Source organism: Anomaloglossus baeobatrachus, chromosome 1, assembly GCF_048569485.1.
Source record: "Anomaloglossus baeobatrachus isolate aAnoBae1 chromosome 1, aAnoBae1.hap1, whole genome shotgun sequence".
NCBI lineage: Eukaryota > Metazoa > Chordata > Amphibia > Anura > Aromobatidae > Anomaloglossus > Anomaloglossus baeobatrachus.
In genome coordinates, this window is record NC_134353.1 from 968,750,246 (window position 1) to 968,777,676 (window position 27,431).

At 50.9% G+C, this 27,431-nt stretch overlaps 1 protein-coding gene across 1 annotated transcript in view; it reads left to right on the forward strand.

Moving 5' to 3' along the window:
• Window positions 1-27,431, forward strand: part of LOC142264476 (uncharacterized) — a 157,848-nt gene that overhangs the window by 56,169 nt on the left and 74,248 nt on the right. The gene's annotated exons all lie outside the window — the stretch shown is intronic.

The window sequence follows — 27,431 nt, forward strand, 5'->3', positions numbered from 1 at the left end:
AGAGGCAGGGTGAGCGGAAGCCGGCCGGGCCCCTCAGCTCCAATGGCCGATCCCTCAGGAATACAGGGGCGTGGGTCGCTTACCCGCTCCTCCAAATCCTCTTCGACCTCGCGTCTCCACATAGCAGCCACCACGTCCGCCATGTCGGTCTCCCACTCCTCCTGGAGGAGTTGCATATGGGCCTGCAGACGATTACTCAGCGGGACGGTCTGGTCCCTCAACCACGTCGCCGTGCCGGGCGCGGGGGCTTCCTCGTTGGGAGGTGGGTTGTACATCTTGGCAATCGTGCCTTCCAGGAACCCGGTATTGCTGCAGCGTCCTGGCGTCTCTGCTTTTATAGCTGCGTTCACATGCATCCAGCCGCCATCGCGTCCCCCTTAGCTTCTTTCCGGCCCCTCCTCTATTGGGGCGGGGTTTTGGCCTTCGCGCCTCTGCTACTCGAGAAGACGCTCGAGCGGGAACTTTTCGCGCCAAAGATGGCGACTTCTGAAATTTTTCAGCCGGATACCTCCGGCGGTCACAAGGCGCACCTCTACCCAATGGCAGAGCGGTAAGATCCTGTTCGTGACGCCAAGTTGTCACGAGCGGAGGAGGGGACGCCGCGCTCTCCCTCTGCTCGGGTCCGGCTGCCGTGGCTTGGTTTTGGGATATAGTTTATTGTCCGTGACGCCACCCACGGTTGTGGTGATCTGTTGACACCACCGCTGCTCTGTATGGGGATTCCGGGAGTGATGGTATGGAGCAGCTAGATGTTTGTCCTCCCCTCCGTGGGTAGGGGGTTGGTTGTCCCGGGGCCCAGTGATGAGGTGGGTGATGCAGGGCTTGGTGGGGCGCAGGGACGCGGGGGCAGCTCTGTGCCTTGCGGCACTGTGGTACTCACTCAGCCTGAGACGATGACACAGTTCTCGGTAAAACACACGGCTGGAAAGACGGTTCCCACGGACGGCTGCACTTGCTTTTCCCCAGTAGTTGACGGTGACGGTCCCTTTGTCCTGCACCTAAGATGATGATGGTTGCGATGGGTTCCCACCGGTAACCCGCTCCCCGGCTTGGATATAGGCCGGAGGAGCCCTACTTTGCCCGCAGGCGCTGGCCCTGAGAAACTAGTGCCCTGGCGGTGGCGGTGTCTCTCCGTTACGGTTGGACTGTTGCCTTCAATCGGGACTTGGTTGTTGGGAGACAGTCGTCCCCTTCACTGACGGATTTGGCAAATTATGGCGACTCCTAGCCTTGCCGGGATCCGAAAGGCCCCTGCCCTGGTGCTGACTGTCCTTCGTATACTGCTCCAGACCGCCGGGCCACCACCCGTCCGCGGTCCTTCCAGCAACCTCCGAGCAGTCCCCCTGCAGACTATCATCGCCGTCTGCTGACCTTGCTGTCACTGTCCGGGGCACACACCCGGACCAACTTCAGGCTTTACAAACTGTCACTGCTCTTACTTTCCTCCTTTACCACTTCACTTCGCTTCCTTTCACTTTACTGTTTACTCCTTCACCTCCTAAACTGATCTCAAGCTCTTCCCTGAGCTGACTGCCTGGTTTTCCCGCCTCCAGAGCTGTGAACTCATCGGTGGGTGGAGCCAACCGCCTGGCCCACCCCCGGGTGTGGACACCAGCTCCTGGAGGAAGGCAACAAGGATTTTTGGTTAGCTTAGATGTTCCTAACTGGGGTGTAGGGTGTGGTGGTGTGATGACCTGTGACCCCTGGCTTGCCCAGGGCGTCACACCTGCAGTGGGATTTGGGTGGTGTGCAACGCTGGAGGGTGCCTGCTGTGGGAATTGGGTGGTGTACGACACTGTGGGATTGCCTGTAATGGGGTGTGGGAGTAGGATGTACGATGTTGTGACGGTGCCTCTGGTGGATGGGGGGATTTCGGAGTGTGCAATGCTGTGAGGGATGCTTTTGGTGGCATTTTTAGGGGGTGTACGATGCTGGGGGGGATTGGCTGGGGTATACAATGCTGGGGAGGATTCCCATGGTGGCATTTGGGGGGGATACTTGCAGTGGTATTTGGAGTGATGTACAATGCTGGCGGTTTGCCTGTGATGGGATTTGAAGAGGTGTATGATGCTGGGAGGATTTAGGGGAGTGTACGATGCTGGGGAAATATCTGTGGTGGTATTTGGGGGGTGTACGATGTGGGGATTTGGGAGGTACGATGCTAGGGGTGGTATTCGATGGGTACGATGCTGGGGGCGATGCCTGCTGTGGGTTTTTAGTCATATGATGCTGGAGGTTACTATGTGGTGTAATTTATGGGGTGTATGATGCTGGGGATGCTTTAAATTTAAGTCCCCTGACCCCTGTATTATCCTCACATTCAGGAGACGTCTATCGCTGCCGCTCCGGTCGGTCTCCAGTGATTTGTGACCTGCCGGCTGCGCCAATGTTTCATGGAGGGAGCCAGAGGTCACAACTCTATACAACTCTCAGAGCCTCGTTCTGGATCTCGTAGACTTCCTCTGAGCGCTTGTGACTGCAGCGGTGCCGAAAACCCCTGAACCCGCTGGAGGGCGAGTATAATACAGAGGGCAGGGAACTTGCATGTAAAGCACCGCTCCAGCGCTGAAAATAATCCGCTCCAGTGCTGCTAATGATAAATGCTCAAAATTACAGGAGAAAACAGAACTTTTTTTCCCATTACAATTAATAGCTCAGTTCAGATTATTTGGAGAATTTTTCATCTTTTGGAGGCAAATCTTTTTCTAAAGCTTTTCTCTGTGAACCTAGAGAGCTGAATGATGGAGATAAGAGGGAAGAAGACTTTTCACCATAAATGTAACAAAAATAAAAATCTCCTACACTTTGTATTGTGGCTCCTGTGATTGATCCAGTATGACAGTCAGGCCCTTGGATCAAAAAAAAATGGTGCCCCATTAGCATTTCAGCTGTGCTGGCTCTCGTGTTCCTGGTACTTATGTGAGGTCATGTCCCGTGAGCCCTGCACCTAATGAGCGCCAGCTTCTGTCCCACTATCATTCCAGCTGTGCTGGCTCTCGAGTTCCCGGGGTGTATGTGAAGTTATGTCCCGTGAGCCCTGTGTGAAGATACAGGGGTCAGTGGGTGCTTTCCTGTGGAGGCACGGGGGTCAGTGGGTGCTTACCTGTGGAGACACGGGGGTCAGTGGGTGCTTACCTGTGGAGACACGGGGGTCAGTGGGTGCTTACCTGTGGAGACACGGGGGTCAGTGGGTGCTTTCCTGTGGAGACACGGGGGTCAGTGGGTGCTGTCTTGTGGAGACACGGGGGTCAGTGGGTGCTCTCCTGTGGAGACACGGGGGTCAGTGGGTGTTTTCCTGTGGAGACACGGGGGTCAGTGGGTGCTTTACTGTGGAGACACGGGGGTCAGTGGGTGCTTTACTGTGGAGACACGGGGGTCAGTGGATGCTTTCCTGTGGAGACACGGGGGTCAGTGGGTGCTATCCTGTGGAGACACGGGGGTTAGTGGGTGCTTTCCTGTGGAGACACCGGGGTTAGTGGGTGCTCTCTTGTGGAGACACGGGTGTCAGTGGGTGCTCTCCTGTGGAGACACAGGGGTCAGTAGGTGCTCTGGTCTGCTGATCCGGCCGCCTTTAGAAAGACAGCATGGCCCAGGGCTCATCCCAACTGAACGCCGGCCTCCTTAACCATGGGCGGAAACTACTCAGACAACACAGGGTGAGGGAACCACAATATTAAGACTTTATTGGATCCCCAAACAATTAACGCCACATAGCACATAACCAGCAAAACCACAGAATGTAACCGGCAACAGTTTCTCACACTTTCGCTGGCTCACCAGGGATTAGAATGTCCGTGCCTCAGAGCTTCCAGGGCTACTTACTCCAAATCAGCAGCACCCCGCTTTCGGCGGGCACCCACCGAGAATGGAATAACGCCAGATTTAGGAAGCTGTCTGAGGACCACAAAGCCTGTAGTCAGGTGACCAAATTGTCCCAAGCTGGATTCCTTCCTTAGGTAGTCCGTCATATATCAGCTGAATCCTTGCATTCGATGCTGACGTCCATGTAGTATTATAATCCAGGTTCGGCTATGGCTTGCCAATCGGATCCGCAAATCCTAGATTGGTATCATGTAGCATGAGTCTAACCTGGCAATGGACTGTCCTCCTTATACCCCTGAGCTCTCCATTCAGACCATTGGGGTCTTCCCGATTGGTGGATAAGACTGGGCTCTTATTGGCTAGATTTCAAGCCGTATACAAAATATCCCTAGTAGTAATGGTCTCTGGCAGAGACGAGGGAGAGACAGCTAAGTTACATCGCATCTGGCAATACACATAGTAATACAATGGGAGGTTTGCATAATTGATTTGTCTGGGTGTCTGACCTTCACTGGCCAAGGCAATTACATGAGTCAACAAGAACTTTAACACTAGACTCCTAAAGGCCCCGTCACACTAAGCAACATCGCTAGCAACATCGCTGGTAACGAACAACTTTTGTGACGTTGCTAGCGATGTTGCTGTGTGTGACATCCAGCAACAACCTGGCCCCTGCTGTGAGGTCGTTGGTTGTTGCTGAATGTCCTGGGCCATTTTTTAGTTGTTGCTGTCCTGCTGTGAAGCACAGATCGCTGTGTGTGACAGCGAGACAGCAACAACTAATGTGCAGTGAGCAGGGAGCCAGCTTCTGCTGAGGCTGGTAACCAATGTAAACATCGGGTAACCAAGAAGCCCTGTCCTTGGTTACCCGATATTTACCTTTGATACCAGCCTCCTCCGCTCTCACTGCCTGTGCTGCCGGCTCCTGCTCTGTGCACATGTAGCTGCAGCACACATCAGGCAATTAACCCGATGTGTGCTGTAGCTAGGAGAGCAAGGAGCCAGCGCTAAGCATTGTGCGCTGCTCCCTGCTCTGTGCACATTTAGCTGCAGCACACATCAGGCAATTAACCCCATGTGTGCTGTAACTAGGAGAGCAAGGAGCCAGCGCTCAGTGTGCGCTGCTCCCTGCTCTGTGCACATTTAGCTGCAGCACACATCGGGTTAATTAACCTGATGTGTGCTGTAACTAGGAGACTGGGGGCTGGTCACTGGTTGCTGGTGAGCTCACCAGCAACTCGTGTAGCCACGCTCCAGCGATCCCTGCCAGGTCAGGTTGCTGGTGGGATCGCTGGAGCGTCGCAGTGTGACAGCTCACCAGCAACCTCCTAGCAACTTACCAGCGATCCCTATCGTTGTTGGGATCGCTGGTAAGTTGCTAAGTGTGACTGGACCTTTAGAGTGTTGTAGAAACAATGAGAGGCTTATCCCCCGTTTATAAACAAACTATCATCATGTCGGGCTGAATTTTAAGAAACTTAACCCATGCTAGGCACTGACAGAGTCCATGACGTCACACCCTGCACCTAATGAGCGCCAGCTTCTGTCCCACTATCATTCCAGCTGTGATGGCTCTCACATTCTCGGGCGTACGTGAGGTTATGTCCCGCGATCCCTGCATCCAATGAGCGCCAGATTCACTGTCCTACCTTCAGAAATATACGCGATCAAGAGAAATAGAGCCTCCAGCCACAGCTCTCACTTCCTCTTGTTTACTTAAACATCTAAAGGCGGTCATGGAGGCCAACGCTGACTGGGTGCAAGGCTCGCGGGACATATGAGTCCAGGGAGAGTGAGTGTTGTCACTGCTGGAACGACCCTGGCAACATAGGGAATGAGAAGAGGGTTGTGCAAGTAGCGGACAACACCTTTTAAATCTATGCAAAACTGCCCGCAATGTGTCAGCAATGTGACAGTATTTGTGCCTCAGTATGCAAGTCGAAATTAGGAGTAAATTGGGGTATTTCTTCAGTATTTGATGAACCAAAGTCCTGTGTATAAGGCCGCGTTCACATTGTATTGGATCTCTACAGCAGTGACTCAGTCAGGGCTTACTTCTGACATCCTGAAAAACTTTAATTTGTGTTGCACAGCTTCTAGCTTTCCAGTTGCAGAAGAAAGTTCACAGAGCAGATTATATGGGATAACAAAACTCTTTACTTCTAGGATATGAGGTAAAAATATGTACAGTCATTCAGCATTGCATCAGAAAGAGAAAGCAAAACCAGAAAGAAACAAGAGACTAGTTGCAATTCAGTGAGTAAGAAACTTTACACAACATCGCCATCTACTGTTAGATTAGTATAAAGTCCTCCTTCACACATATAAAAAAGTCCTCATCTGTTGTATATACCAACAATTTGGGCATAAGTGCAGATGGCCATTGACTATAATGATGCAGATGGAGTCACTGTGCTCTTGTTGGATATCCTATTTGGACGTTTCTGGTTTTCTCAGTCAGGCACCAAAATGCTGTTGTCCATGATGTCCAGTAGCACATATGATATGGTTTGATGGAGCCAGTGATGTGGGACTCAAACATCATGTGAATTTGGGCTTAAATCCTAATAGAAGTGTGCTGGTAACTTGCTCCTCTGTTGCTATCAGCAGGAGAGAGGGGATGGTCTAGACCAGTCATGGCGAACGTTTCACAGGCCGAGTGCCCAAACTGTAGCCCTAAACCCAATTTTTTTTTCCGAAGTGCCAACCAATCCTGTTATGTAAATAACTGATTTTAACCTTCCCTTTTCAGTCTTCCCTTCTCCTTTTCAGCAGGGGGCATCACGCTCATGCTTACCACACATTGAAGCTGAGCCACTGCCCGCTCCAGACACAGCAGTTGGATTGATCTTTCTGGAAAAAAATGCAGCCTATTAGACAGAGTTTAGTCTGGAATGCAATCAGATGTCACCTGAAATCCACATCTACATTTCAAAGTCTGAACATCTCGAAATCCCATAATGACGTACGAGTTGTTCCCCTCCCCTTCATTATGCAGTAATGTCCCCCTTCCTAGACCAGTTACTGGTAAACATGTCCCCCATTCTGATATATATTTCCTACATTCTGGTATATTTGTCCCCATCCTGGTAATTGTTCCCCCATCCTGATAAATGTACCCCATCCCGGCATGTTCCCCCATCCTGGAAAATGTACCCCATCCTGATAAATGTACCCCATCCTGGTAAATGTTCCTCCATCCCGGCATGTTCCCCCATCCTGGAAAATGTACCCCATCCTGATAAATGTACCCCATCCTGGTAAATGTTCCTCCATCCCAGCATGTTCCCCCATCCTGGAAAATGTACCCCATCCTGATAAATGTACCCCATCCTGGTAAATGTTCCTCCATCCCGGCATGTTTCCCCATCCTGGAAAATGTACCCCATCCAGATAAATGTACCCCATCCTGGTAAATGTATCCCATGCTGGTAAATGTATCCCATGCTGGTAAATGTGCCAAATCATTGTAAATGCACCCCATCCTGGTAAATGTACTCCATCCTGGCATGTTCCCCTATGCTGGTAAATGTCCCCTTTCCTGGTAAATATACCTTATCCTGGTAAATGTCACTCTTCCTGGCAAGTTATTATTATTATTTATTATAATGGCGCCATTTATTCCATGGCGCTTTACAAGTGAAAGAGGGTATACGTACAACAATCATTAACAATACAAAACAGACTGGTATAGGAGGAGAGAGGACCCTGCCCGCGAGGGCTCACAGTCTACATGAGGAGAGAGGACCCTGCCCGCGAGGGCTCACAGTCTACAGGGAATGGGTGATGGTACAATAGGTGAGGACAGAGCAATATGTCAGGGAAAGAGGGAGGAAGAGGAAGGGACACCCCCCCCCTTTCCACCAGACAGAGCACGTGACTCGCTCTCTAGCGCCAGTCTTATAGTCAGGCCAATTATGAAATTGTCCAGCAAGGAGGCCGCTATTCTACTACTATGCCAATGATTGAAGGGCTCCCAGAGCAAGGTATATATTCCCCCTACAATAATAACCTATAAAGGACTCAGGAATCATAGATTATAATGTTCAAAAAGTAGAAATTTTATTCATATAAAGTGCTCGTGCAAAAAATACATTAAAATTTCATTATACATAGGATGACAATTTTGGAATATAGGGAGGGATGTCAAGCCGCACTATAAGGAGTGGTACAATACTTGCAGTAACTGCATCTACCCGTATAAAACGGCCAGTACTATTTGTATATGGACATATAAGTCTATCATGTATCCACAAGGTTTGGCAAAATAGGGCATAAATTATATAGCTGTAATGTTAAATGGTATGGTGCTAATACTAATTATATATAAAGGTATAGGCACTTTTTTTGCCGCTGTGTAAGCTAGCAAGAGAAAAACATAATATAGTATTCAATAGTCAAAAAGAGTGCTAGATACAGTTAGGTCCAGAAATATTTGGACAGTGACACAAGTTTTGTTATTTTAGCTGTTTACAAAAACATGTTCAGAAATACAATTCTATATATAATATGGGCTGAAAGTGCACACTCCCAGCTGCAATATGAGAGTTTTCATATCCAAATCGGAGAAAGGGTTTAGGAATCATAGCTCTGTAATGCATAGCCTCCTCTTTTTCAAGGGACCAAAAGTAATTGGACAAGGGACTCTAAGGGCTGCAATTAACTCTGAAGGCGTCTCCCTCGTTAACCTGTAATCAATGAAGTAGTTAAAAGGTCTGGGGTTGATTACAGGTGTGTGGTTTTGCATTTGGAAGCTGTTGCTGTGACCAGACAACATGCGGTCTAAGGAACTCTCAATTGAGGTGAAGCAGAACATCCTGAGTCTGAAAAAAAAGAAAAAATCCATCAGAGAGATAGCAGACATGCTTGGAGTAGCAAAATCAACAGTCGGGTACATTCTGAGAAAAAAGGAATTGACTGGTGAGCTTGGGAACTCAAAAAGGCCTGGGTGTCCACGGATGACAACAGTGGTGGATGATCGCCGCATACTTTCTTTGGTGAAGAAGAACCCGTTCACAACATCAACTGAAGTCCAGAACACTCTCAGTGAAGTAGGTGTATCTGTCTATAAGTCACCAGTAAAGAGAAGACTCCATGAAAGTAAATACAAAGGGTTCACATCTAGATGCAAACCATTCATCAATTCCAAAAATAGACAGGCCAGAGTTACATTTGCTGAAAAACACCTCATGAAGCCAGCTCAGTTCTGGAAAAGTATTCTATGGACAGATGAGACCAAGATCAACCTGTACCAGAATGATGGGAAGAAAAAAGTGTGGAGAAGAAAGGGAACGGCACATGATCCAAGGCACACCACACCCTCTGTAAAACATGGTGGAGGCAACGTGATGGCATGGGCATGCATGGCTTTCAATGGCACTGGGTCACTTGTGTTTATTGATGACATAACAGCAGACAAGAGTAGCCGGATGAATTCTGAAGTGTACCGGGATATACTTTCAGCCCAGATTCAGCCAAATGCCGCAAAGTTGATCGGACGGCGCTTCATAGTACAGATGGACAATGACCCCAAGCATACAGCCAAAGCTACCCAGGAGTTCATGAGTGCAAAAAAGTGGAACATTCTGCAATGGCCAAGTCAATCACCAGATCTTAACCCAATTGAGCATGCATTTCACTTGCTCAAATCCAGACTTAAGACGGAAAGACCCACAAACAAGCAAGACCTGAAGGCTGCGGCTGTAAAGGCCTGGCAAAGCATTAAGAAGGAGGAAACCCAGCGTTTGGTGATGTCCATGGGTTCCAGACTTAAGGCAGTGATTGCCTCCAAAGGATTCGCAACAAAATATTGAAAATAAAAATATTTTTTTTGGGTTTGGTTTATTTGTCCAATTACTTTTGACCTCCTAAAATGTGGAGTGTTTGTAAAGAAATGTGTACAATTCCTACAATTTCTATCAGATATTTTTGTTCAAACCTTCAAATTAAACGTTACAATCTGCACTTGAATTCTGTTGTAGAGGTTTCATTTCAAATCCAATGTGGTGGCATGCAGAGCCCAACTCGCGAAAATTGTGTCACTGGCCAAAGATTTCTGGACCTAACTGTATATGTGTGTGTGTCATAATACATTTACAGGTAAGTTATGGATCACAAGCAGGCATACAGATGTATCAATTACCTTAGGGTTAAGGGTTTGGCCCATGCAGGGGGTTACTGTGTGGGGCCAGGGACGTTTCAGGTATCCTCCACTACATGAATGAAGCAGGTTTCCCCTCCTGCTAAATGTTCCCCATCATGGCATGTTTCCTCATCCTGGCATGTTCATGTACCCCCATCCTGGCATGTTTCCACCCATCCTTGTATGTTTCCCCTATTAAATGTATTCCCCATCCTGGTAAATGTACCCCATCCTGTTAAATGTCACGCTACCTGGCATGTTCCCCTTCCTGCTAAATGTACCCCATCCCGGCATGTTTCCCCCCATCCTGGCATGTTTCCCCCATCCTTGCAGCCATGTTTCCCCCATCCTTGCATGTTTCCCCCCCATCCTTGCAGCCATGTTTCCCCCCCATCCTTGCATGTTTCCCCCCATCTTTGCATGTTTCCCCCATCCTTGCAATCATTTTTCCCCCATCCTTGCAGCCATGTTTCCCTCCATCCTTGCATGTTTCCCCCCATCTTTGCATGTTTCCCCCATTCTTGCAGCCATGTTTCCACCCCATCCTTGCAGCCATGTTTCCCCCCCATCCTTGCAGCCATGTTTCCCCCCATCCTTGCATGTTTCCCCCCATCTTTGCATGTTTCCCCATCCTTGAAATCATGTTTCTCCCATCTTTGCATGTTTCTCCATCCTTACATGTTTCCCCCATCCTTGCAGCCATGTTTCCCTCCATCCTTGCATGTTTCCCCATACTTGCAGCCATGTTTCCCCCATCCCTGCATGTTTCCCCATTCTTGCAGCCATCTTTCCCCCATCCTTGCAGCCATATTTCCCTCCATCTTTGCATGTTTCTCCCATCCTTGCAGCCATGTTTCCCTCCATCCTTGCATGTTTCCCCCATCCTTGCAGCCATGTTACCCCCATTCTTGCAGCCATGTTTACTCCCATCTTTGCATGTTTCCCCCATCCTTGCAGCCATGTTTCCCTCCATTCTTGCATGTTTCCCCATACTTACATGTTTCCCCCATCCTTGCAGCCATGTTTCCCCATCCTTGCAGCCATGCTTCCCCCATCCTTGCATGTTTCCCCCAATCTTGCAGCCATCTTTCCCCCATCCTTGCAGCCATGTTTCCCCCCATCTTTGCATGTTTCTCCCATCCTTGCAGCCATGTTTCCCTCCATCCTTGCATGTTTCCCCCATCTTTGCATTTTCCCCATCCTTGCAGCCATGTTTTCCCCCATCCTTGCATGTTTCCCCTGTGCTGTCCATGTTCTCCCCAATCCTTGCATGTTTCCCCCGTGCTGTCCATGTTTCCCCCGCGCTGTCCTTGTTTCTCCCGCGCTGTCCGTGTTTGCCACATGCTGTCCGTGTTTGCCCCGCGCTGTCCGTGTTTGCCCCGCGCTGTCCGTGTTTGCCATGCCCTGTCCGTGTTTGCCCCGTGCTGTCCGTGTTTCCCCCCATCCTTGCATGTTTCCCCCGTGCTGTCCATGTTTCCCCCGCGCTGTCCATGTTTGCCATGCACTGTTCGTGTTTGCCACGCGCTGTCCGTGTTTGCCACGTGCTGTCTGTGTTTCCCCCGCGCTGTCCGTGTTTGCCCCGCGCTGTCCGTGTTTGCCCCATCCTTGCACATTTCCCCCCTGTGCTGTCCATGTTTCCCCCCCGTGCTGTCCATGTTTCCCCCCCGTGCTGTCCATGTCCCCCCCGTGATGTCCATGTTTCCCCCCACGTGCTGTCCGTGTTTCCCCCCACGTGCTGTCCGTGTTTCCCCCGCGATGTCCATGTTTCCCCCGCGATGTCCATGTTTCCCCCGTGCTATCCATTTCTCCCCCGTGCTATCCATGTTTCCCCTGCGCTGGCACAGCCGCACACAGTTTAAAAATAAAAAACTCAGCTTCCAGCACCCGCTCCACGCCGCTGGGTTCTCAGTCAGTTCCCGCGTGGCCACAAGACGTCATTACGTCAGTGCCGCTTACTGATGCTCCGCCGTCTCCTAGACAACAGGCCTGCGACCCAGGAGAGGAGGAGTGTCAGAGCAAGGAGAAATGTCTCCTCTTTTCCAACACAACTTTGAACTGCCGGCGTGACCACACCAGCAGTGCAAAGTGACTGAAAGTGGCGACAGCATGCGTACCGGAAGAAAGGGCTCTGCGTTCGATAAGTTCGCCATCACTGGTCTAGGCTGAGGCCCTGCAGATATAAGAATGGTCGTGTCTATACAACATAGCTATGGGTCCAACCATGGTGACTGTGAAAAGATTGTCACTTAGCAATGAGTCCTAGCTTTTATAGGACTGAAGTAGCAAGAAGACATCCGGCCGAAATGCAGCAGCTAATCACAATATTTATCTCCTGATTGCTATGGCACCAGATCTGACCACAGCAGCAGATCCGAGCACACCCACAATACAACACCAAGATCTGACCACAGCAGCAGATCTGAGCACACCCACAATACAACACCAAGATCTGACCACAGCACCAGATCTGAGCACACCCACAATACAACACCAAGATGTGACCACAGCAGCAGATCTGAGCACACCCACCATACAACACCAAGATGTGACCACAGCAGCAGATCTGAGCACACCCACCATACAACACCAAGATGTGACCACAGCAGCAGATCCGAGCACACCCACCATACAACACCAAGATGTGACCACAGCAGAGATGTGCACACCCACCATACAACACCAAGATGTGACCACAGCAGCAGATCTGAGCTCACTCACAATACAATACCAAGATCTGACCACAGCAGCAGATCTGAGCACACCCACCATACAACACCAAGATGTGACCACAGCAGCAGATCTGAGCACACCCACCATACAACACCAAGATGTGACCACAGCAGCAGATCCGAGCACACCCACCATACAACACCAAGATGTGACCACAGCAGAGATGTGCACACCCACCATACAACACCAAGATGTGACCACAGCAGCAGATCTGAGCACACCCACCATACAACACCAAGATGTGACCACAGAAGCAGATCTGAGCACACCCACCATACAACACCAAGATGTGACCACAGCAGAGATGTGCACACCCACCATACAACACCAAGATGTGACCACAGCAGCAGATCCGAGTACACCCACCATACAACACCAAGATGTGACCACAGCAGCAGATCTGAGCACACCCACCATACAACACCAAGATGTGACCACAGCAGCAGATCTGAGCTCACTCACAATACAATACCAAGATCTGACCACAGCAGCAGATCTGAGCACACCCACCATACAACACCAAGATGTGACCACAGCAGCAGATCTGAGCACACCCACCATACAACACCAAGATGTGACCACAGCAGCAGATCCGAGCACACCCACCATACAACACCAAGATGTGACCACAGCAGAGATGTGCACACCCACCATACAACACCAAGATGTGACCACAGCAGCAGATCTGAGCACACCCACCATACAACACCAAGATGTGACCACAGCAGCAGATCTGAGCACACCCACCATACAACACCAAGATGTGACCACAGCAGAGATGTGCACACCCACCATACAACACCAAGATGTGACCACAGCAGCAGATCCGAGTACACCCACCATACAACACCAAGATGTGACCACAGCAGAGATGTGCACACCCACCATACAACACCAAGATGTGACCACAGCAGCAGATCTGAGCACACCCACCATACAACACCAAGATGTGACCACAGCAGCAGATCTGAGCACACCCACCATACAACACCAAGATGTGACCACAGCAGCAGATCTGAGCACACCCACCATACAACACCAAGATGTGACCACAGCAGCAGATCTGAGCACACCCACCATACAACACCAAGATGTGACCACAGCAGCAGATCCGAGCACACCCACCATACAACACCAAGATCTGTCTTTTTAGTAACTTCCTGGGGGTGATCATTTTGGGTTGGTCGCAATGTGCATAACTAAAGGGGCCGCTCAGACTATTTTTGGCAGTGCATTTGTGACATCTAGGGTTTGTAATTCAAACCTGTCCCTAATTGAGCCACATAAGGCATGAAACACTGAACTAGATTTGTGCTCTTTTTTTTAAGACATGGAAGTATACCAAACAATATGATTGTGTGTGTGAGAGAAGACGGACATTGCCAGAAAGAAGCATGCACCAGACAGAGGCTGAAGTTTCATACTCTGGACTCCCTTTGCCATATTCATCTTTATGGGTCAAGAAGGGGGAGGGGATATGGTAGAATGAATCCTGTTTTTGGTGCTTCACCTGCTCAGTCCAGAGAGCCTTGTATCACATGAAGCTACTGGAAAGTGGAAAAATGATACACAACCTCCCCCCTGCAAGGTACAGGCCAGGCAACCATATCAGATCGTTCATGAACCCGCTGTTTAAAATTGATGACCTATCTATGCCGGCAATATTACGTTAGGAGGTCTATCAGCGTACGTGGTGAGCGGCGGAGACATTTGACGTCACTTCCTCCATCCGGTAATGTCACAAACCACCGGGGGGTCACTCAGAAATCCCCCGCGCTGGCTACCAGTACGTCACAATCGGGGGGTAACAAGTGGGGGTCACCCCTCCTTTATACCTCCCGACCGACAGACAGAGCACGTGACGCGCTCTCTAGCGCCCCTCTTATAGTCAGGCCAATTATGGAATTGCCCGACAATAAGCAAGGAGGCCGCTATACTACTTATGCCGATTATTGAAGGGTCCCCGGTGAGAGTAAGGTATATATTCCCCCGACCTCCGCGGGCGGAATATATAAAATCTCCCCGAATCTCACTGGCCTCCCCACAATAATCCTTGGCACAATTCGCTGCCACCAACCGATTTACGGTAACTATTAGCCGAGCACACAGACGTGGGATTCAAGATCGAGATAACAGAACAGCCCAAGATTAATTATATAATTTAATCAGCCTAAAGCACACTAGAAACTACAATATATACAATAGGAGATCTACAGAATATACATATGTCAGAGTACAGTTACAATCAAAGCATGGGTTACAAACAGGCATACACAGTTCCAGCAGTTACCTTGTTGCGTCTGGCCACAGGGGGGCGCTGTACCCAGGTTTCTAGGATCCTTCCCACAGATGTTTCCTACACGTGCCCCCAGCGAAAGAACACTGGAAAATGGCCGAAGTAGGGTTATCAACCTGGACAAATCCAGGTCCCCTCCTACCTTAGTGACCTCAGAGGGAGCACTGCTCCACCCCTGGCTTGAGTTATGGACAATATCCCAACATGGAATATGGGCCATAACTTTGCCTGGGAGCATCGTAGGCGGACGCCAATGCTCTCATTGTGACAGTTATGAATTTAGCTACAGAACGAGGGGACTCATGACCTGTCTGCCAGTTCCCCATTGGCTGATATCACGCCTGGGGCATTTCCCAATGTCCTGCTCCCATAAAAAGGGTGTGCCGGCATCGTCCACATGCGGAGACACCATTTTTATGGTTGCCATATTTATCGGAAATATGGCTTGCGAGATATGAACCATTTTTTTACTGGAGTCATTCTGTCTGGCTATTTCCATAGCCTTGCTAACTAGCTAGCAGCTCCTACTACAGGGTGACGGCAGGGAGTCATCCTGTGTCCATTGTTCCCACACCACCTCATCTCCATATCACAGGAGATGGCCATGGGATTTGTTGCTAAACCAGTTGTGTGAAGGAAAGGGGGGGTGACACCAGGAGAGGGCTTCCTGACATACTTGAATATCATGATTTATCGTCATATCTCCGGATTTACCTCACACCTCCCCCCTTTTGAGGGCGCTAGGGGGCAGCACACTCCGGTGTTCCCCCGTGCGCCCGTCCGCGACCTCTCCTTGTCGGGACAGCCCGTCTGCGTTACCGTGGTCACGGCCCCTTTTGTGGCGAATGGTGAAGTTGTATTGCTGGAGCGCAAGGCTCCATCGCAACAATCGCCCATTCGTCCCAGAGACGGTGTGCAACCAGCTGAGGGGATTGTGGTCCGTCTCCACGATGAAGTGGCGCCCGTATAGATAGGGTTGCAGACGCTGCAGGGCCCACACTATGGCCAGGCACTCCTTCTCCATCGTGGAATAGGCAACTTCCCTTGGTAACAGCTTCCTGCTCAGGTACAAGACTGGGTGCTCTTGGCTCGCAGAGTCCACCTGGCTGAGCACCGCACCGAGGCCGAAGTCACTGGCGTCGGTCTGTACTACAAACGGCCGCGTGAAGTCGGCTGCCTGTAGCACGGGCGGGCTGGACAGGGCGTCCTTTAGGGCCCGGAAGGCTGTCTCGCAGTCCATTGTCCAATCGACTGCAGAGGGCAGCTTCTTCTTGGTGAGGTCCGTCAAGGGCTTTGCCAGGCTACTATAGCATGGAACAAACCTCCTATAGTACCCAGCGGTCCCCAAGAAGGACATCACCTGCTTCTTGGTCCTGGGGGTGGGCCAGGATGCGATGGCTTCCACTTTCTCAGGCTCGGGCTTCAGTGTTCTCCCACCTACCCGGTGACCGAGGTACTGGACCTCGCTCATGGCCAGCTGACACTTTCCCGGCTTGATGGTCAAACCTGCCCGGTGGATCCGCCTGAGCACCTGTGCTAGATGCTCTAGGTGGTCCTCCCAGGTGGGACTGAAGACGGCAATGTCATCCAGGTACGCGGCCGCGTACCCTTCAAGTCCCTTGAGCAGGGTGTTGACCATCCGCTGGAAAGTGGCAGGGGCATTCCTCATCCCGAATGGCATCACCGTGGACTCGTACAGTCCAAATGGGGTAATAAAGGCAGAGCGTTCCCTGGCCTTGCGAGTCAGGGGGATCTGCCAATATCCCCGGCTCAGATCCATGATGGTCAGGTACTGAGCCCCGGCCAACTGATCGAGCAGGTCATCGATGCGTGGCATTGGGTACGCATCGGCGACCGTGACCGCATTGAGCCCCCTGTAGTCCACGCAGAACCGAGTGGTTCGGTCCTTCTTAGGGACGAGGACTACAGGCGAGGCCCAAGCGCTGTTGGATGCCTGGATCATCCCCAGCTTCAGCATCTCGTCAATCTCCTGGCGCATGTGTTGCTGCACCTCCAGGGAGACCCGATATGCTGAACGCCGGATCGGGGGATGATCCCCAGTGTCCACGTGATGGACAGCCAAGTCAGTCCTTCCGGGCTGGTTGGTAAACAACCCCCGGAAGGGGAGGAGGGTGGCCCACAGCTGGGACCGTTGGTCTTCCAAGAGCTGGTGGCCAACCTCCACATCCTCAATGGATCCGCCTGCCCTAACCTGGGCTAGCATATCCAAGAGGGTTTCCGCTTCTCCCTCCTCGGGCAGGTTGCACACGGGGAGCGCACATGCCTCCCGCTCATGATGTGCCTTCATCATGTTCACATGGAAGGGCTTCCGCCTTCCACGGGCAGGGTCCAGGGTGACCAGGTACGTTACAGGGTTGAGCTGCTGGTACACGAGGTATGGGCCTTCCCAGGCTGCCTGAAGCTTGTCCTGTGGTACGGGGACCAGTACCCACACCTTTTGACCCACTTGGTAGGTCCTCTCACAAGCGTTCTGGTCGTACCAACGCTTCTGATCGGCCTGGGCTTGAGCCATATTGTCGTGTACCAGTTGCGTCAAGGCCTGCATTTTGTCCCGGAAGCGCATGACATACTCGATAACCGACACTCCAGGGGTGGCCAAATCCCCTTCCCAAGCCTCTTTCACCAGAGCCAGGGGGCCCCGCACACGTCGCCCGTACAGGAGCTCAAACGGTGAGAATCCTGTTGAGGCCTGTGGAACCTCCCGGTAAGCAAATAACAGGTGTGGGAGATACCGCTCCCAGTCACGCCCATGGGAGTCGACCAACATCTTAAGCATCTGCTTTAAGGTGCCATTGAACCGCTCGCACAGGCCATTAGTCTGTGGATGGTACGGGCTGGCCACCAGATGTCGCACCTGGACTTGCTTACAGAGGGCCTCCATCAGCTGGGACATGAATTGGGTCCCCCGGTCAGTGAGCATTTCCTGGGGAAAACCCACTCGGGAGAAAATCTCCAGCAATGCGGTGGCCACCTTGTCAGCCCGAATGGACGACAAGGCCACTGCTTCTGGGTACCGGGTGGCATAGTCCACTACCGTCAGTATGAAGCGTTTCCCGGAGCTGCTGGGGATGGCCAGCGGGCCGACCAGATCCACAGCCACCCTCCTGAAAGGCTCATCGATGATTGGCAGAGATACCAGTGGGGCTTTGGGGCGTGGCCCCGCCTTCCCCACTCTCTGACAGGTTTCACACGAACGGCAGTAGGCAGCCACATCGGCCCCCATTTTTGGCCAGTAGAAATGCTGGTTTAACCTGGCCTTGGTCTTAGCGATCCCTAGGTGTCCGGCCATCGGAATCTCATGTGCGATCCGCAACAACTCCGTCCGGAACGGATAGGGTACCACCAACTGTCGGTCCCTGGGCCACGCCTCCGGTGAACCCTGCTGGACCGTGGCCCGGTACAGCCGTCCTTGGTCCCAGACCACTCGCTCCGGGTCCGAGTCCGAGGGAGGCTGTGCCGCCTGCTCCTTAAGAGCTTTCAGGCTGTCGTCAGCTTCTAACGCTGCCTGAAACCCCTGACTAGATGTGGCCAGAATCGACGAGACTGTCACATCTTCAGTCAGTACCCCGGGACCTGTGTCCTGGCCTCCACCTGACTCGGCTGCCACTTGGTCAGAAGGGGAAGAGCTATCGGACCTCCGGGAGGCCCCTTGGCTTCCAGCACTCCCACTGCGGGTGACAGCGGCCACAGCCGCTGCGACCGTGGGTCGTGCCTGCTCCTCCTCCGTTCCTGACCAAGTCGCCGGTTCAGGCAGACCTACCTGGCTTCCTGACACCCCGGTTGTGGGGGAACCATGCACCGAGATCCTACCTGGGAGCACTTCCGCTCCTGGACCGGCCCCAATCTCACCTGCCTGTTCCCCTCCTGCAGCAACAGAACCCCGCTGTGAAATCTCTGGGGACCCCACATTTGCTGTGGTAGCCCCCACCCCACACACTGGTCCTCCCCCTGCAGCACCCTGCTCTCTGCTTATCCCTGCAGAGGGCAACAGATCCCAGCTCACAGGCTGGTTACTTGTAGAGGCATTGTCACACCTTTCTCTGACCCCCTCCCCTGTCACAGCTGCAGCTGAGTGTGTGTCTATGGTGTCTATGCAAGCAGAAATATCAGAGTTCACTCCCTCCTCCCTTACATCATTCATAGATAACACATTAACATTGTTAGGAGTCATGTCAGTACGGGCTGAAGGTTCAGCCCTTGGGGGGGGCCCAAACTGGGAGGTTATCTGCCCCAAATCTGTCCCAAGTAGCACGTTTGCAGGGATCCGATCAGTTACCCCCACCTCCCTCACCCCCCGCCCTGCGCCCCAGTCCACATAAATGTCAGCAACAGGCAGCGCCGGGTCAGTGCCTCCAATCCCGGAGACAGCGAGGGTTTTTCCAGGGATCAAGTCTTGGGGGGACACCATCTCAGGCCGCACCAGAGTCACCTCCGAGGCGCTGTCTCGCAGTCCTATGGTCACAGACCGGCCGACGGTGACAGGTTGGAAGCTGTCCAGGGACCTACCACCACCCCCACCCACACAATACACCTTGGGCGGCCCTTGGGACGGGGACGGAGCCGGGGCCTTGGGACGCTGAGGGCACATGGCCTTGAAGTGTCCAGGTAGGTTGCACTGGTGGCACCGTCTTGGTTCCGCCACGGGCCTGGAGAGGGGAGTTGAGGGGGACACCCCCTGCAGTCTAGGGGCAGGTGGGGCAGTCGCAGAATTCATCTTACCCCCTCTCCAGGTGCTGCTGGTGGCCGCTCTCCTGGCCTCAGGGGCCCGGTTGTTGGTGTAGTCATCGGCAAGGGCAGCTGTAGCCGTGGACCCCTTTGGCTTCTGGTCTCGGATGAACTGGCGGAGATCCTCAGGGCAGTTCCACAAGAGTTGCTCCGTGATGAACAAGTCCAGGATCTCCGGTCCGGTGGAAAGCTGCAGGCCTTGGGTCCAGTGGTCGGCAGCTCGGGCAAGTGCCCGCCGGTGGTCAGCCCAGGAGTCCTTTGGTCCCTTCTGTAGGCTCCGGAACTTCTTGCGGTAGGACTCTGGAGTGAGGTTGTACTGTTGGATCAGGGCCCGCTTGATGGTGTCGTAGCCCTGATCTGCCTCAGCAGGCAAGTCCCCAAGGATATCCAGGGCCTTACCCCTTAAACGGGGGGTCAGGTATTTGGCCCACTGGTCCTTGTCCAGATGGTGCTGCAAGCAAGTCCGTTCAAAAGCAGTCAAGAAAGAGTCCAAGTCTCCATCCTTCTCCAGCACTGGGAAGTCCTCAACACGGACCTTTGGAAGTTTGGTGTCTCGAAGGTCACATGTGGCTGATGAGGGCCGGAGCTGAGCTAGCTGCAGCTGGTAGTCACGGTCTGCCTGTCGCTCTCGCTCTTCACGCGCTGCCTGCCGCTCTCGCTCCGCAGCCTCACGCTCTGCGTGCCGCTCCGCAGCCTCAGCGTCACGCGCTGCCTGCCGCTCTGCCCTGCGCTCTGCCAGGAGTTCCTTGTAGCCCTTCTGGTCTCCAGCCTGGAGAAGGGCCATAGCCATTTGAAGAAGGCTATCCGAGCCTCCCAGGCTCGGTGGAATGGCACGTGGTGATCTGCGGCACGCTGCAGAGCTAGGCGATTCACTGTCCCTTTCAGAGCGGAGGGCTGGCATCTGGCTCGTTGAGGAACCTTGGGTGAGCTGCTCCTCATCTTGTCCATAATTGCCAGGTTGTGCAATGTCCTCGGCAGAACGGTTTTCTGGCGTCGAGCTCCTGGAGGACTCGTGGGCAACCTCCTCATTGCTGTCCACAGCACCGTCCTCCCTCTCTTCGGCTCCTGCCTTAGCATTGGCCAGTTGCATAGCTCTGCTCCTGGTGCCATCAGCCATTCTTGCAGACTTTTGGTCACTGACACAGAACTGACACCTGATGCCTCCACACACCTTACAGTATCTGCACTCTGACACTCTAGTGTTGAGCTAGTCTGAAGACCCCAGCAGCCACAGCTGCTGCAGGCAGTCTTTAGTGTCTGGGAGTATGGGTCTCACACTCACACACACTATTATCTCGATCCCACCGCTATGCCACCAATATGTCACAAACCACCGGGGGGTCACTCAGAAATCCCCCGCGCTGGCTACCAGTACGTCACAATCGGGGGGTAACAAGTGGGGGTCACCCCTCCTTTATACCTCCCGACCGACAGACAGAGCACGTGACGCGCTCTCTAGCGCCCCTCTTATAGTCAGGCCAATTATGGAATTGCCCGACAATAAGCAAGGAGGCCGCTATACTACTTATGCCGATTATTGAAGGGTCCCCGGTGAGAGTAAGGTATATATTCCCCCGACCTCCGCGGGCGGAATATATAAAATCTCCCCGAATCTCACTGGCCTCCCCACAATAATCCTTGGCACAATTCGCTGCCACCAACCGATTTACGGTAACTATTAGCCGAGCACACAGACGTGGGATTCAAGATCGAGATAACAGAACAGCCCAAGATTAATTATATAATTTAATCAGCCTAAAGCACACTAGAAACTACAATATATACAATAGGAGATCTACAGAATATACATATGTCAGAGTACAGTTACAATCAAAGCATGGGTTACAAACAGGCATACACAGTTCCAGCAGTTACCTTGTTGCGTCTGGCCACAGGGGGGCGCTGTACCCAGGTTTCTAGGATCCTTCCCACAGATGTTTCCTACACATGCCCCCAGCGAAAGAACACTGGAAAATGGCCGAAGTAGGGTTATCAACCTGGACAAATCCAGGTCCCCTCCTACCTTCGTGACCTCACAGGGAGCACTGCTCCACCCCTGGCTTGAGTTATGGACAATATCCCAACATGGAATATGGGCCATAACTTTGCCTGGGAGCGTCGTAGGCGGACGCCAATGCTCTCATTGTGACAGTTATGAATTTAGCTACAGAACGAGGGGACTCATGACCTGTCTGCCAGTTCCCCATTGGCTGATATCACGCCTGGGGCATTTCCCAATGTCCTGCTCCCATAAAAAGGGTGTGCCGGCATCGTCCACATGCGGAGACACCATTTTTATGGTTGCCATATTTATCGGAAATATGGCTTGCGAGATATGAACCATTTTTTTACTGGAGTCGTTCTGTCTGGCTATTTCCATAGCCTTGCTAACTAGCTAGCAGCTCCTACTACAGGGTGACGGCAGGGAGTCATCCTGTGTCCATTGTTCCCACACCACCTCATCTCCATATCACAGGAGATGGCCATGGGATTTGTTGCTAAACCAGTTGTGTGAAGGAAAGGGGGGGTGACACCAGGAGAGGGCTTCCTGACATACTTGAATATCATGATTTATCGTCATATCTCCGGATTTACCTCACAGGTAAAAATTGCATATTCCTCAACTCTCCTATACAACTTCATTGTATCATGTAGCAGCTGTTCTAATAGCTTTGTCATATACAGGTGACAAACACCGCTACAATACCAAGAACAGCCACTACTAAACCAGCGGCGCTGTGCAAAATAGAACAGCCACTACTAAACCAGCGGCGCTGTGCAAAATAGAACAGACACTACTAAACCAGCGGCGCTGTGCAAAATAGAACAGCCACTACTAAACCAGCGGCGCTGTGCAAAATAGAGCAGTCACTACTAAACCAGCGGAGCTGTGCAAAATAGAACAGCCACTACTAAACCAGCGGAGCTGTGCAAAATAGAACAGCCACTACTAAACCAGCGGCGCTGTGCAAAATAGAACAGTCACTACTAAACCAGCGGCACTGTGCAAAATAGAAAAGTCACTACTAAACCAGCGGCGCTGTGCAAAATAGAACAGCCACTACTAAACCAGCGGCGCTGTGCAAAATAGAACAGCCACTACTAAACCAGCGGCGCTGTGCAAAATAGAACAGACACTACTAAACCAGCGGAGCTGTGCAAAATAGAACAGACACTACTAAACCAGCGGTGCTGTGCAAAATAGAGCAGTCACTACTAAACCAGCGGAGCTGTGCAAAATAGAGCAGTCACTACTAAACCAGCGGAGCTGTGCAAAATAGAGCAGTCACTACTAAACCAGCGGCGCTGTGCAAAATAGAACAGCCACTACTAAACCAGCGGCGCTGTGCAAAATAGAACAGCCACTACTAAATCAGCGGCACTGTGCAAAATAGAACAGTCATTACTAAACCAGCGGCGCTGTGCAAAATAGAACAGTCACTACTAAACCAGCGGAGCTGTGCAAAATAGAGCAGTCACTACTAAACCAGCGGCGCTGTGCAAAATAGAACAGACACTACTAAACCAGCGGCGCTGTGCAAAATAGAACAGCCACTACTAAACCAGCGGCGCTGTGCAAAATAGAACCGTCACTACTAAACCAGCGGCACTGTGCAAAATAGAACAGACACTACTAAACCAGCGGAGCTGTGCAAAATAGAACAGACACTACTAAACCAGCGGCGCTGTGCAAAATAGAACAGACACTACTAAACCAGCGGCGCTGTGCAAAATAGAACAGACACTACTAAACCAGCGGAGCTGTGCAAAATAGAACAGTCACTACTAAACCAGCGGCGCTGTGCAAAATAGAACAGTCACTACTAAACCAGCGGCGCTGTGCAAAATAGAACAGACACTACTAAACCAGCGGCGCTGTGCAAAATAGAACAGACACTACTAAACCAGCGGCGCTGTGCAAAATAGAACAGCCACTACTAAACCAGCGGCGCTGTGCAAAATAGAACAGCCACTACTAAACCAGCGGCGCTGTGCAAAATAGAACAGCCACTACTAAACCAGCGGCGCTGTGCAAAATAGAGCAGTCACTACTAAACCAGCGGCGCTGTGCAAAATAGAACAGTCACTACTAAACCAGCGGCGCTGTGCAAAATAGAGCAGTCACTACTAAACCAGCGGCGCTGTGCAAAATAGAACAGCCACTACTAAACCAGCAGTGCTGTGCAAAATAGAACAGTCACTACTAAACCAGCGGCGCTGAGCAAAATAGAACAGACACTACTAAACCAGCGGCGCTGTGCAAAATAGAACAGCCACTACTAAACCAGCGGCGCTGTGCAAAATAGAGCAGTCACTACTAAACCAGCGGCGCTGTGCAAAATAGAACAGTCACTACTAAACCAGCGGCGCTGTGCAAAATAGAACATCCACTACTAAACCAGCGGCGCTGTGCAAAATAGAGCAGTCACTACTAAACCAGCGGCGCTGTGCAAAATAGAACAGCCACTACTAAACCAGCGGCGCTGTGCAAAATAGAACAGTCACTACTAAACCAGCGGCGCTGTGCAAAATAGAACAGCCACTACTAAACCAGCGGCGCTGTGCAAAATAGAACAGACACTACTAAACCAGCAGTGCTGTGCAAAATAGAACAGTCACTACTAAACCAGCGGCGCTGAGCAAAATAGAACAGACACTACTAAACCAGCGGAGCTGTGCAAAATAGAACAGACACTACTAAACCAGCGGCGCTGTGCAAAATAGAACAGACACTACTAAACCAGCGGCGCTGTGCAAAATAGAACAGACACTACTAAACCAGCGGCGCTGTGCAAAATAGAGCAGTCACTACTAAACCAGCGGCGCTGTGCAAAATAGAGCAGACACTACTAAACCAGCGGCGCTGTGCAAAATAGAACAGACACTACTAAACCAGTGGCGCTGTGCAAAATAGAACAGACACTACTAAACCAGCGGAGCTGTGCAAAATAGAACAGACACTACTAAACCAGCGGAGCTGTGCAAAATAGAACAGACACTACTAAACCAGCGGCGCTGTGCAAAATAGAACAGCCACTACTAAACCAGCGGAGCTGTGCAAAATAGAACAGCCACTACTAAACCAGCGGCGCTGTGCAAAATAGAACAGCCACTACTAAATCAGCGGAGCTGTGCAAAATAGAACAGACACTACTAAATCAGCGGAGCTGTGCAAAATAGAACAGTCACTACTAAACCAGCGGCGCTGTGCAAAATAGAACAGCCACTACTAAACCAGCGGCGCTGTGCAAAATAGAACAGACACTACTAAACCAGCGGCGCTGTGCAAAATAGAACAGACACTACTAAACCAGCGGAGCTGTGCAAAATAGAACAGACACTACTTAACCAGCGGTGCTGTGCAAAATAGAGCAGTCACTACTAAACCAGCGGAGCTGTGCAAAATAGAGCAGTCACTACTAAACCAGCGGAGCTGTGCAAAATAAAGCAGTCACTACTAAACCATCGGCGCTGTGCAAAATAGAACAGACACTACTAAACCAGCGGCGCTGTGCAAAATAGAACAGACACTACTAAACCAGCGGCGCTGTGCAAAATAGAACAGACACTACTAAACCAGCGGCGCTGTGCAAAATAGAACAGACACTACTAAACCAGCGGCGCTGTACAAAATAAAACAGACACTACTAAACCAGCAGTGCTGTGCAAAATAGAACAGACACTACTAAACCAGCGGAGCTGTGCAAAATAGAACAGCCACTACTAAACCAGCGGAGCTGTGCAAAATAGAACAGCCACTACTAAACCAGCGGAGCTGTGCAAAATAGAACAGCCACTACTAAACCAGCGGAGCTGTGCAAAATAGAACAGACACTACTAAACCAGCGGCGCTGTGCAAAATAGAACAGACACTACTAAACCAGCGGCGCTGTGCAAAATAGAACAATCAGCCAATTACAACAGTAAATTAAAGGGGATCTTATACTCGATGCTTGATCGGGCATACTCGCTCATAACTAATATATACCTCACAGGAGCCCATAAATTCTAAGTTCTTCAGCAGTGAACCAGCTAGAATGTATGGGCTGCACTCAGGAGCTGGAAGGAGCCCATACATTCTTATGTACTCACTAATATACAGTTAGAAGGAGCCCATAGATTCTAAAATCCTCAGTAATATACACCTGGAAGGGGCCCATAGATTCAGAAATCCTCAGTAATATACACCTGGAAAGAGCCCATAGATTCTAAAATCCTCAGTAATATACACCTGGAAGGGGCCCATAGATTCAGAAATCCTCAGTAATATACACCTGGAAGGGGCCCATAGATTCCGAAATCCTCAGTAATATACACCTGGAAAGAGCCCATAGATTCCGAAATCCTCAGTAATATACACCTGGAAGGGGCCCATAGATTCCGAAATTCTCAGTAATATACACCTGGAAGAAGCCCATAGATTCCGAAATCCTCAGTAATATACACCTGGAAGAAGCCCATAGATTCCGAAATCCTCAGTAATATACACCTGGAAGGGGCCCATAGATTCCGAAATCCTCAGTAATATACACCTGAAAGGGGCCCATAGATTCAGAAATCCTCAGTAATATACACCTGCAAGGGGCCCATAGATTCCAAAATCCTCAGTAATATACACCTAGAAGGGGCCCATAGATTCAGAAATCCTCAGTAATATACACTTGGAAGGGGCCCGTAGATTCCAAAATCCTCAGTAATATACACCTTGAAGGAGCCCGTACATTTGAATTCCTCAGTAATATACACCTGGAAGGGGCCCATAGATTCCGAAATCCTCAGTAATATACACCTGGAAGGGGCCCATAGATTCCGAAATCCTCAGTAATATACACCTGGAAGGGGCCCATAGATTCCAAAATCCTCAGTAATATACACCTGGAAGGGGCCCGTAGATTCCGAAATCCTCAGTAATATACACCTGGAAGGGGCCCATAGATTCCGAAATCCTCAGTAATATACACCTGGAAGGGGCCCATAGATTCCGAAATCCTCAGTAATATACACCTGAAAGGGGCCCATAGATTCAGAAATCCTCAGTAATATACACCTGGAAGGGGCCCATAGATTCCAAAATCCTCAGTAATATACACCTAGAAGGGGCCCATAGATTCAGAAATCCTCAGTAATATACACTTGGAAGGGGCCCATAGATTCCAAAATCCTCAGTAATATACACCTGGAAGGAGCCCGTACATTTGAATTCCTCAGTAATATACACCTAGAAGGGGCCCATAGATTCAGAAATCCTCAGTAATATACACTTGGAAGGGGCCCATAGATTCCAAAATCCTCAGTAATATACACCTGGAAGGAGCCCGTACATTTGAATTCCTCAGTAATATACACCTGGAAGGGGCCCATAGATTCCGAAATCCTCAGTAATATACACTTGGAAGGGGCCCGTAGATTCCAAAATCCTCAGTAATATACACCTGGAAGGGGCCCATAGATTCCAAAATCCTCAGTAATATACACCTGGAAGGAGCCCGTACATTTGAATTCCTCAGTAATATACACCTGGAAGGGGCCCATAGATTCCGAAATCCTCAGTAATATACACTTGGAAGGGGCCCGTAGATTCCAAAATCCTCAGTAATATACACCTGGAAGGAGCCCGTACATTTGAATTCCTCAGTAATATACACCTGGAAGGGGCCCATAGATTCCGAAATCCTCAGTAATATACACCTGGAA